Source organism: Hyperolius riggenbachi, chromosome 2 (assembly GCF_040937935.1).
Source record: "Hyperolius riggenbachi isolate aHypRig1 chromosome 2, aHypRig1.pri, whole genome shotgun sequence".
Classification (NCBI taxonomy): Eukaryota; Metazoa; Chordata; class Amphibia; order Anura; family Hyperoliidae; genus Hyperolius; species Hyperolius riggenbachi.
In genome coordinates this window covers 295,765,201-295,777,888 of record NC_090647.1, presented here as the reverse complement: position 1 = coordinate 295,777,888, position 12,688 = coordinate 295,765,201, and the positions used below count along the sequence as shown (strand labels likewise).

Here is a 12,688-nt window from a genome sequence, read left to right as displayed (position 1 = left end):
GATGTGGAAAGAAGCAGGCCCACTCCTCCTCCAGACCTGTTGTCAGGTCTGGGGGTGTGACTGAGATGCAGTCCCCCATAGGAGAGAGCAGCGGCTGCGGTACAGTCAGAGGGGGTGAGCCATGTCTCTGTGAGGGCGAGGAAGATGAGGGATTTGGAGAAGAAGAGCTCATGGATGGATGTGAGCTTGTTGCGGACAGATCTGGCATTCCATAGACCACAAAACAGAGGTAGAGAGTGCCTGGGGGTTGTATGGATGGGAATGAGATTATTATGGTGTGGTCTGCGGATGCAAGAGGAGTGTGGAGGGGCTGGAAGGGGGGTGGCTGGGAGTTTAGGGACCAGTGGGGGTCTAGGGATGGGTGGGTTGAGGATGGAGGGAGAAAGTACTGGGACCAGCTGGAGAAGCAGGTGGAGGAATAGCATGAGGTAGTGGTGGAGGGGTGGCAAAGGGTTGGTAGGAATCAGAGCTGGGACAAGGTCCTCCAGCACCCAAGGCTGAGACACCAAAGTGCGCCCCTCCATCCCTCCCACCCCAGCTGTCACACACTGATCGCTATTAGACTAAGAGGTGCCACAGGGCCCACAACCTCCCCAACACCTTAATATCTAGTTATCTGGCTTGCAGTCACTGCTATCTATCCCCTTTTCTTATTTATTGCTGCTTCAAACACAATTAGGAATGACAGCTGAATGAATTGTGCGTCCCCCCTACACTGCGCCCTGAGGCTGGAGCCTCTCCAGCCTATGCCTCGGCCCGGCCCTGGTAGGAATATGGTGGGTGAAGTGTGGGTCTGTGTTATTATGTACCCTAATTTTGTTTCTATATTTGTACACTGCCGTGGAATATCTTGGTGCTATATAAATCAGTAATGATAATAAATATATCCAAGTATGGCCATCCTTAGAGGGGGCCAGAAGGTACATGGTGAGATAGTACAAACAATTTTTACACATGCCACAAGGGGAGTAGAATAAGAGAGCAAAAACAGAGGCTTCCTTACTGCATACATGAGAAATGAGAGATACGCTCACATGTTGCCTTTCATAGACACAATAAGGTAAGAGTGGAAAGGGTTAAATGCTTTCTTATGCTGTATTGTTGAAGGCAGTAAAAAGGATTTTACGGAGAGCCTTTAGCTGCACTGCTAGCCACAAAGAGTTAATCTCTCAGGCAACTGCAGCAGAGGGAGGATCTGGGCGGGTCAGCTGATCTGCTGTGTTCGGGACTGCGCTCTGCTCTCTATTACGCCTGCGCAGTAAGCAAGAGCGCTGCTGGAACGCCCTCAGGCTCGTGCACGCTGGCAGGGGATCCAGTGGCTACAGGATTTCATGTAACACCGGAGCAGGAGCAGTAGGGGATGAGGTGCGAGGGGCGGTACAGCAGGTGTTGGGTTACCATCAGGTAATTGTACTGCCAGAGCAGATAGATAGATCGTCATTGTGCTTTTGCAGTTGTGTGTGACAGACGGCAGCGGTGGGAGCCAAAGACTTGGCTGTCTGTAGTAGCTGCGTTGTTATCGCACACCGACATGGCCTGATGCTGTCACAAGTGTTCATCAGCGCGCTGCCCTGCCTGGGGACTGTGATTTCCTGCAGTACCAGGTGTCACCCGCCGCTGCTGCTGCTTGTCGTGCTGTGTTTGTTACCGGATTCCTGCTCGTGTGTAGCGGCTGCCCCTGTGTGTTCCTCCGCGCATCCTCGGTGTTATGCAGATCTGTTGGGGGGAAGACTGTCGAGTCAAACAGTAATGGACTTTAGTGCACCTGCAACAAAATCACGGCGGGGAGCTTTATTTATACAATATTAAGACCCAGTATTTTCCAGGGGGAAAATATTATAGAAATTCTGTCTTCTTGATTAAAAAATTCTTGTTAGAACGGAATCGTGTAGCAAATCCTGAACTGTAGAAACTGTTTTGATTTTTGTTGCTGGTTTAAACAGGGGTGTGAAGTGGGTACAAACAGGGCCGGATTTGTACTTTCTACCGCCCTAGGCCGTCTGTCACCAGCCCCCCCCCCCCCCCCCCTAATATATATCAGTACACAACAAATTTCACCACCGCCCCCCCTCCCAAACATAAAAAAAGAACAGTACCTAAAACTAACAGTACCTGAAACTACTAAAGGAGACGTCATACACCCCACTGTTCCAGCACTGGGTCACTCTCTGCTTGAATAGGTTTCTTAATTCTGCAGGCGTGGTGAGCGTGTCCATACAGATCATGCACAAGTAAGGTCTGTGCATGGCCAATAGAACTAAGGCACTTGTGCAAGGCTATTTTTTACTTTACTTTTTGTGCACATTACTGGGCATGTGCGGACCTTACTTGTGCAGCCATGCCCAGTACAGATACACTCGCCCACAGTTGCAGTTGCATACTGAAGGAACCTACTCACCACTGGAAAGGTTGAGGTATAGGAAGATACAGGAAGCCCCTGGACTACCCCTTCCCCCTCTATAGAGGCACTACAGCTGCCAGCAAGCCCTACACCCGCTTTATAGAAGTACCACAGCTCCAAGCATGCTCCTTCCCTCCATAGAGGCACCACAGCTCCCAGCATGCACCTACTCTTCTATAGAGGAACCACAGCTCCCATATAGTATTGGATTGTCCCCTAGGGCCTCAAAGACGGCTGCTGGGCCCCCGAAGCCCATGCAGAACATTTTTAGTGGATCACACTCACCTGTCCGGCCCGCTTGCTCTTCTGTGTGCTTTATCCTTGTGGGCACCTCATCTCTGTAACCTAATGGCGTGTACATACTCCAGTGGACATGTGCATACTCAAGACGGAAAAACATGCAGAGGAGCATGCTGGCCGGGTGTCTGTGTGCTTTTGTGCAAATACACAGAAGCTCCAGGGGACCATATTTCACTTTGGGAGAGACAAGAGGGAGGGTCACCAGATAGCACTGGGGCCCTGAGGGAAATCACAATACAGTACTACTGTATATGGAGGAGGTGCATGCTGGGATCTGTGGTGCCTCTATGGAAGGGGGGTGGAGAATGCTGGGATCTCTGGTGCCTCCATGGAGCATGCTGGCAGCTGTAGTGCCTCTACAAAGGAGGGGGGCTGGAGTGCTTGCTGGGAGCTCTGAGGAGGAGGGACAGGCTGATAGCTGTAGTACCTATATAAATGGGGTGGATTTGCTGGGAGAAGTGGTACCTCAATAGAGAGCAAGGGGTCAAATAGGCCACCTAACGCTGTGGGGTGGGGAAGAAGGTGTCAGGACTCAGGAGTAGGACAGGTACTCACATGCATGCAGGCCAGAAACAGCATCAGGGACACAGACACATCAGGATCTTCCAGCTTCCTGCAGCCACTAGCCAGTGAAGGCTGCACAAGAATCCTGCTTCTCCCATGTGAGCTGAATTCCGTTCAGCTGAGCAGTCTCACCTTCCCCCGTGCTTTGATGTGTTTGACTGTACGGGAGGGGAGAGGAACAAACAGCTGCCCTGCGTCTCTTCATTTCTGCAGGAAGTGGACGTTCTTCTCCCGGGCAGGCCAGGCTGAACTGCAGGCTCACTTAAGTTGCCTGCAGCTGTATGTTTGCTGCTTCTGCACACAGGATCTTCCTCCACGTGTGTCTGCAGACTTCAGCCCCGACCATCCAGCCTTGCTGCACTGTTCAAACGTACTTTCAAAGCACCCGCTGCCCGCCCTATCCTTCATTCATTCAGCTCGCCGGTTACTCTCACCTCCACCATTACACAAGCAGCCAGCATGACATGAGGCAGTCAGACCCGCTCTGTCCGCGGCCAGCCGCCCTGCATCAGAGTTTGCAGAGGGCGGCTGCGGACGGACTGGGTCTGGCTGCCTCATGTCATGTTACAGTGCTGGCTGCATGTGTAATGGTGGAGGAGAGTGGATCCGGCGGCCAGAATGAATGATAGCGCGGGCGGGTGGCGGGCGCTTTGAAAGTATGTTTGCTTTTAAATCAAGTAATAAAATGCCCCCTAGCCGGCCTAAACAAGGGTCAGTTATATGGCGCCCTAGGCCACGGCCTAGGTGGGCTTGCCAGAAATCCGGCCCTGGGTACAAAAATCCGCCAATTCTAACTCCTTAGTTTATGAAGCCACTGAGCCAGGGCAGAATTATCCACATGGCAACCTAAGCGGGTGCCTGGGGCCCAGTGGATTTCAGGGGGCCCAACTCCCACTTTCTCTGCACTGTCTCCCACCTCAGATAGCCTAAAGGACCGGTAGGGCTGGTTCACATGGACGGCAGGTGGCCGGGAAGCCGCGTCGTCCTGTGATGTCTCGTTCGGGGGCGGCGGTATGGCGATCGTCGGCTTCCCGTCGAGATCGGCGTTTTTCATCCCTACTAGCCGAACCTGGATGTCGCATGCGGCTTCTAGGGCCTAAATGATACGTTAAATCGGGATCGGAACGCTACTTTTGCGCACTCGGAATTCACTTGAATGGGAGCGTTTAGCCGACGAGTCCCGAACGCTTGGCGGTAGACGCCGCCAAGCGTCCGTGTGAACCAACCCTATGGATGAGCCAAAGCTACTATTTTGCCTAGGGCCCCATTTTATCTCAATCCATCATTGCCTCTGACTCCAGGTACCCAAAAATTGCGCCAACTACTCGCGGCTCCACCGCCCTGGCACAGCTGTGGAATCGATAAAACAATAATCCGACTCCTCAGTTTATAAAACCACTAACTTCGCTTCCAGCTATCCAAAAATTGCTCTGATTCTGTGCCCACCTTCTGTGAGAATTTCAATCGCTTTCTGCCACACATGAAGTATCTTCAATAGAGGCATCCCTTCCTTTTTTTTTGTTTTTTGTTTTTCCCCCTTTCTTCTTTTTGCGTGTGTTTACAGTGAAAGTGAGGCATATGTTCATTGTACCATACAGTGTGACTTTTTGACTCAATTTGATCACAATGCAACTTACACAGTGTAAGAAAGGCCCAAAGGGTGGATTCACACTGAGCATTGCATAAAGTGTGTATGAACTGCAATGGACATTGTCTGCTTGGCAAGGGAATGTATGCACATATTTACCCATGATATCCAGGAACAAGCTGCATACAGCAAGTTAGAATAGAGTGATCTATTACATTGCAGAGACGTGAACAGGCCCATAAAATTGTATGGGCAGTGAGTTCACATGCAGAACTATTACGCAGTGCAACAGATATAGTGTGAATGCACTTAAGCCACAATGCGCCATTCAGGCTCTGGGGAGGGAAAGTGAGGGGGACAGCTCAATGGGAAGACAGACTGCAGTAACAACCTGTGATTTCTCTGCCTTCTTTCCATAGTATTTGTAGCAAATAGTTTTTAATTTTTTTTTTTTTAAGAACCTGGATTTAGGCTACATTCACAGTGGGTCGTTGCGTTGTAATGCGCTGTTAAAGTCACAATGCAGTATTACAACTCCCCGCAAAAAAAGGTGGTAACTCACATTAATGCTGCGTTACTGTCGCATACAGGCAATGAAAAGTATGCTTTCCTGTACCTGGTAATATGTGCGTTTAGAAGTAACGCACTGTAGCAGTGCGTTACTATAACGCTACACGTTACAATACGACACGAACATTGCACTGTGAACGTCCCATAGGCTTACCATTGCAGTGCAATAAGCTGCATTGTAAGAGTTTAAAACGCAGCTCTGCAACTGTGAATAAGCCCTCAGGCTTAAAATCCAGCTATTGTGATTCAATAGGGATGAGAGAGAGAGCTTCTAAAAAAGAGAAATCGTCCCGGGCTGTGTAATGGCCCATACTCACGAGGGACTTTTGTCGCCTCAACACACGGCGCGCGCGTGTTGCGGCGACAGGTCGCTCGTGAGTATGGGCCGCCGCACGCGCGCGCACCCCGAACTGTCGCCCGCCGCTCATGTCGCCATGCGATTGAAAGTTTCAATCGCATGGCGACAGTCGCCGCCGCACCTCCCCCGCAACTGTCGCTAGTCCGCGTGAGTACGCGGACTAGCGACAGCAACCTCCATTGTATCAAATGGAGCTTCCGGCGGGGGGGAGGAGGAACGTCGGCGACAGCTTCCGCCTCGCCGCTGGTCCCTCTTCCGCATGTGTACGCGGAGGGACCTGGCGAGAAGCTGTCGCCGGCCTGTCGCCCACACGCTCACGTGTGCTGGCGACAGGCAACATTTGCAGCCCGTGAGTACGGGGCTTTAGTGGGGAATAACTCACCTAAGCTGTCACCTCTCTTTAATGCTCTCCATCTTCTTACACTTCCGCCATCTAAAAGGCGTTCACGAAAGCTAAATAATTGTTCTTATAGCCAAATCCAAATACCTCTCAACACATATTCCATTTATAAAGCCTACTATACACCGGCAGATTGCTACCCAAGGTGCCCTGATTGACATCTGATATGAGAGGGACCTATTTTATTATTGCTACACACTGCACATTAGAATAGATTTTTTTAAAGGACATCTGAAGTGAGAGAGATACTGAGGCTGCCATATTTATTTCCTTTTAAACTATAACAGTTATCTGGCAGTCCTGCTGATCACTTGGCTGTCTTGGCTTCAGTAGTGTATGAATCACTAACCTGAAACAAGTATGCAGCTAATCCAGTCAGACTCAGCCAGGGTACCTGATCTGCATGCTTTTTCAGGGGCTATGGCTAAAAGAATTAGATGCAGGGGTCAACAGGATAGCCAGGCAATTTGTCAGCCTCCATATCCCTCTCACATCAGGTGTCCTTTAATAGATTACAGCATGAAATCTATTGAAAAACTATAGGATCACCACTCAACTAGAGTCAGTAATGGGCCCTCAGGGCTTCCCCTGCTAATACTGCTCCCCTGGGCCCCCACAGAGTATTAGTGGTAGCAGATCACACTTACCACTTAGTTGTTTGACTGGCAGCTCCAACCTGCGTTCTTCCATCCTTCCTGGTGGTTGTATTCCTTGACCTGGCAGCAGTATGTACTCTAACACCTCCAGGTCATGGAGTACAGGCACCAGATGACAGAAGGACACAGGAGGGAGCGCACTAGCCAGACAGGTGAGTGCGCTCTGACGTTAATACTCCGCAGGAGCTCCGGTAGAGTAGTAATAGCTGGAGGACCCGTCACTGGCTCTAAGCCTCGGGCACACACTCGATTTGATCTCTAATTTTAATTGGACGACCTTGCTGAGGGATGGATCTGCCTACTGGTCTCACGCTTTGTCCTTTAAAATCAACACGTATAAAAACATGAACATCCTGACCAGGAGCGCTGATTATATTAAATACTAGCCATCTTGAGAAAGCCCCGGGAGGCAGGATGAAACATGTAGATGGGCGTGGCTTTCAAGGGGAGTGTTTGCACGTGTAATTGACCACGCCATGCCATCCTATCTCTCCGGCTCAAGCTGCAGCTGTTTGGTCACGGTGGATGCCTGACTTTAGCAGCACTGTGCTACATTTTTGCCACCACGGGCACAGCTGATGTCAAATGCGGCTAGCGGCTCTCCCATGGGCAAAGCTCCATGCTACTGCTCCAGTAGTAGAACAATCCACCTGTCTCCCACCAGTGCACTGGCAACGTTACAGTGCGGAAGTGAGCCAGGGCTCACCACTGAGACGGCAAGTATACAATGCAGAGATTGACTCCATGTGCAGTACATCCGCTGGGAAGCTAAATTAGTTTGCCAGTCCTGAGACATGACTTTTGTTGATGGAGCTGTGACAGTACTGTCCAGAGTAAGATCTAATGCAATATTGGAAGCGCCTTTCTAGGAAGTATATGTTGCAGTGGTCAGCCATATAAATGAGCAATATACCCATTGGGAAGCTGTCGTAGATACCAGCTTGAGGTGAGATTTCTTGCAGGACGTTAGGCAGTTAGTAAAAATTGTACAGTTTTGGAAACAGTGCTAATGTGTAGTCAGCGGTGAGCACAATGGGGCGATGTGGTGGTTGGGTGCCCAACTGACAGCAGAAGCCCATGCTTCTTGCAAAAGCAGATGCTTGGTGATTGTGCAAAATCTGTTTGTCGTGCGCTCTTTAAATAAGCGCGTTCCTGGCCAGGATGTTCCCCCTTTTTTTTTTTTTTTTTAATTATACATGTGTGTTGGACATCTGAGGGGAAAATAAACTGATGAGAAAAACAATTGTATCTATCATCCACCTCTTAAACATGACTTTTTTAGATGTCCCACAGTTTTATTTTATATTTAAATCTAGTTTTTAATTTTTTTTACTGTTTCATTATCTCTGCTCAATGACATTTCATTGAAGTATGTCAGAGCTCAAATCTATGAATTATTGACCTTATTTATCTCTTTCCTGCTCTCATAAGCCATTTACTAACAGGAAAGTATTTTATGGCTGTAATCACTTATCAATGAGGGTTAAGGTCCGTACACACGCCGGACTGCAGGCAACGACGGGTCCGTCGTCACCTCCCGCTGGGCGGGCGTTCCAGCGACAGTCCGGCGTGTGTACAGTCTGTCTGCAGACTGAAGAAAAAACAGCGGTAGTGCACATCCGGCTAAAACTTAGCATTTATTCCAAACTTGTTAAAAACTGTTTCCAGGCAATACACAAATGGAGAGAGGTACAGGCAGAGAGATCTTGATGATGCGCCACTCTATATAGGCGCGAAACGGCTGTTGACCTTCTCTCTGCCTGTACCTCTCTCCATTTGTGTATTGCCTGGAAACAGTTTTTAACAAGTTTGGAATAAATGCTAAGTTTTAGCCGGATGTGTACTACCGCTGTTTTTTCTTCAAGCTATGTACAGTGAGTATACTTGGGAAGCTGCACTCAGGCTGTAATAGCTGCAGTCCTGTGCACAAGTTCCTTTGCTATAGACTGTCTGCAGACTGATACGGCTGTTTCTGAGCGATCCGCCTGGCGGATCGCTCAGAAACAGCCTTATCAGTCTGCTGACAGACTGTACACACGCCGGACTGTGCTGAAAACCCGCCCAGCGGGAGGTGACGACAGACCCGCCGTTGCCTGCAGTCTGGCGTGTGTACGGACCTTTATGCTATAGTCTGACCTAGTCCGACCGGGCAGAAACTGTCACTGGCCTATCTGATGTTTAACTCTTTCAGGGGGAGAAAGAAAAAGGAACACTATAGTTATTTGTGTGCTTGGCACTGTACATACACATGTCTATCTCATCATGCCACCTCGGTTGTCCTTTAAAGCGGGATTGTCGACATAAAAATCAAAACAGCAACTGGTCTGAGTGTATTAAGTGATAAAGATGCTAATCCTGCTTTCAAAACTTTTTCTGCTGTTATGATTTGGAGTTATCAAAAGGAGCACTGGCCCTTTAGTAGTCAGTGCCAAACAGTTGCATGCTGGGGGTTCTTTTTATCTATAATATATTCCTCTTATGCTGGGGATACACGGTTCGTTTTGAACCGTGTAATCGAGCGCTGATGGCAGCACTGATCATTTCCGACCTTCCTGATACCACCGCTCGATACTGCGGGCAGGACAATGGTCAGAAACGAAGAGAAGATAAAGAACTGCCCGCGGGGACGAGCAGGAATCGATCCAGCCGCGCGTGGGGATGAGCGGGGATGCGCCACAATCTAACGTGCGGCTCGATACACGGTTCAAAACGAACCATGTATCCCCAGCATTACATTTATTTCCCTGCCTAGCTGCTTATCTGAAAAAACAAGATCCCCTCCCACTTGTGTTTACATGCAAGGCTGAGGAGGGAAAAAAAAGGGCAGAATTGACATCAGGATTTACCCTAAACTGTGGGCAAAAGACATGGTTCCCACCAGAAACAGAATTCTCTTTTACTATATAAAATTCACTGAAATCAAAATGTGGACAGTACAATACATGTGCTATGTAAGTAGATGAAGTATTTATCTACTTATGTGTTTTTATTTTTTTCCCTGGCATAGTATGGCTAATCCTACTGCTTTAATGACAAAGTTGATGCATCATAGGTGTGTTTTTGCCAAGGTTTCTTTTGTATGTGTAAAGGTGCATACACACATCAGACTATAGTCTTTGGAAAATGAAAGATCACAGACCAATCTTACCACCCTTCATGTAGTATGAGAGCCATACCTTCACAGTCTTTTCTATGGAGCTGAACTCCCCATCAGACAGAAATCTTTGCAAGATGCTGCACACAAAGATGCTGCACACACTCAAAAGATCTGTAGCTGCCAAAGATCTGTTCCTGCCAAAAATCCATTCCTGCAAAATGCAATGATAGTCTATGGGATCTGCAGATCATCATACACACATGATTTAACTGACATTCATCTGCAGATCAGATCCACCAGGATGGATTTGCAGATCTGCGGATGGTTGCTTGATCTGCAGATGAATGTCAGTTAAATCATGTGTGTATGATGATCTGCAGATCCCATAGACTATCATTGCATTTTGCTGGAATGGATTTTTGGCAGGAACAGATCTTTTGCAGATACTGATCTTTTGTGTCTGTACAGCATCTGTGTGTGCAGCATCTTGCAAAGATTTTATCTGATGGGGAGTTCAGCTCCATAGAATAGACTGTGTAGAGTATGGCTCTCATACTACATGAAGGGTGGTAAGATTGGTCTCTGATCTTTCATTTTCCAAAGACTATAGTCTGATGTGTGTATGAGCCTTAAGGCCCAGTGCACACCGAGAGGTTTTTACAACGATCCGCAAACCGCTTCCGTCAGTGAAATGCTTCGCTAATGTATTTCAATGAGATGGTACACACCAGCGGTTTGAGGTTTTTAGCAAACCACAAACATGCCTCCTGCTGCACGTTTGCGGTTTGCAGAAGCGTTTCTGCCTCTAAAGTATAGGAAAAACGCAAACCGCTCTGGAAAACGCTACATCAGAGCGGTTTTCCAGGCGGTTTTGTTACAGAAGCTGTTCAGTAACAGCTTTTACTGTAACAATATTTGTAATTTCTACACAAAAACGCTCCCAAAAACGCTAGGCATGTTTAGAAAACGTCTCTAAACATGCCTAGAATCGCTCTGAAATCTGCTCCAAAAACCGCTAGCGTTTTGAGGATCTGCTAGCGGTTTTGGTGTGCACTTGGCCTAAGAGACTACTGCATAAATTTTTGGTGAAAAATCTATTGTGGTTAATGCAGTAAGCACCTCCCATGTGTGAGCAGTGCAATACTTACAGTGCAATACTTAACCAGTTTACCCCCGCGCGTACGTATTTCTCCGCCCCTTTTTCCATCCTTTAACAACCAGGGACGGAGAAACACGTACTTTCCGCGTTCCCGACGCTGCCCGCGCTCCCGCTCGTAAACACGCCGCCCGCCGCTAGTAAACACGCCGCCGCCCGCTCGCCCAGAGATCAATGAACGGGAAAATCCATTCCCGTTCGTTGATCTAAGCCCCGCAATGATCAGCTGCTCTCCTATGGGCAGCGCGATCATTGTGAGAAAAAACTCACGTGTCCAGCCTCCTTATTCTTCCTCCAAGCTTCCTGAAGGAAGCTTGGAGGTCGCATTAAAACCAAAAGTTACTGTGGCCATCTTGTGGCCAAATAGTAAACTACACCCTACACATTTTTCACATACAAATAAATGACTTTTACATATAAAATTAACTCATTACCTCCCACACTCCCCATTTATTTATTTTTTGTAATTAAAAAAAAATTAAAAAATTTACAATTAAAAAAAATACATAAAGTTACCTTAGGGACTGAACTTTTTAAATATTTATGTCAAGAGGGTATAACACTGTTACTTTATAAACTATGGGCTTGTAATTAGGGATGGACGCAAAAATGAAAAAAATGCACCTTTATTTCCAAATAAAATATTGGCGCCAAACATTGTGATAGGGACATAATTTAAATGGTTTTACAACCGGGACAAAAGGGCAAATACGTTTCATGGGTTTTAATTACAGTAGCATGCATTATTTAAAAACTATAATGGCCGAAAACTGAAAAATAATTATTTTTTTTCCCCACATTTTTCCTATTTTCCCATTAAAACACATTTAGAAAAAAATTATTCTTGGCATAATGTCCCACCTAAAGAAAGCCTAATTGGTGGCGGAAAAAACAAGATATAGTTCATTTCATTGCGATAAGTAATGATAAAGTTATAGACGAATGAATGGAAGGAGCGCTGAAAGGTGAAAATTGCTCTGGTGCTCAGGGGGTAAAACCCCTCAGTGGTGAAGTGGTTAAATACTCCAGCTCTCCTGTACAGACATTTGATACTGGTCTCACAACTCTTAACCACTTTCCAACCGCTCATAGGCAGCTGAAAGTGGCCACGCTCATGCACCTATGTACACGCGTGGATACGTACTACTATTGCTTTGCTGCCTATCTAGTGTTTGATAAAGACCATAGAGATAATTCAGAAGGGTTTCCTGGGGATGGCTGAGACAAAACTAGAACTTTCTAAACTGTAATTAAAAGCATTGTTTTCATGAAAGACAATAAACATTCCAGTTTAGCACACCTACGCTGAGCTCCCCCCCCCCCCCCCCCAAAAAAAAATGACTTTACTTACCTGGGGCTTCTTACAGACACCCCAACCCAGAGTCTTGGTTATCTGTTACTCAACTAACCAGCAGTCTCAACCAACCAGCACAAGCCACCAGCCGTACACACAGTGGTGAAGGCCAACTTCTTTGGCTGTTTGTGAATTCTGCTGTGCTTAAAGGACAACTTAAGCGAGAAGGCTTTGCCTGGCTGCCCTGCTGATCCTCTGACCCCAATACTATTAGCCATAGCCCCTGAACAAGAATGCAGCAGAT

At 47.5% G+C, this 12,688-nt stretch overlaps 1 protein-coding gene across 1 annotated transcript in view; it reads left to right on the top strand.

The window, feature by feature from the left end:
- The first annotated feature begins 1,264 nt into the window (after positions 1-1,264).
- RCAN3 (RCAN family member 3) overlaps positions 1,265-12,688 on the top strand; it is a 52,392-nt gene continuing 40,968 nt past the window's right edge. Inside the window, exon 1 of the mRNA XM_068268976.1 lies at positions 1,265-1,404. The gene's annotated coding sequence lies outside the window, so the exon portion shown is untranslated. The remainder of the gene's footprint in view (positions 1,405-12,688) is intronic.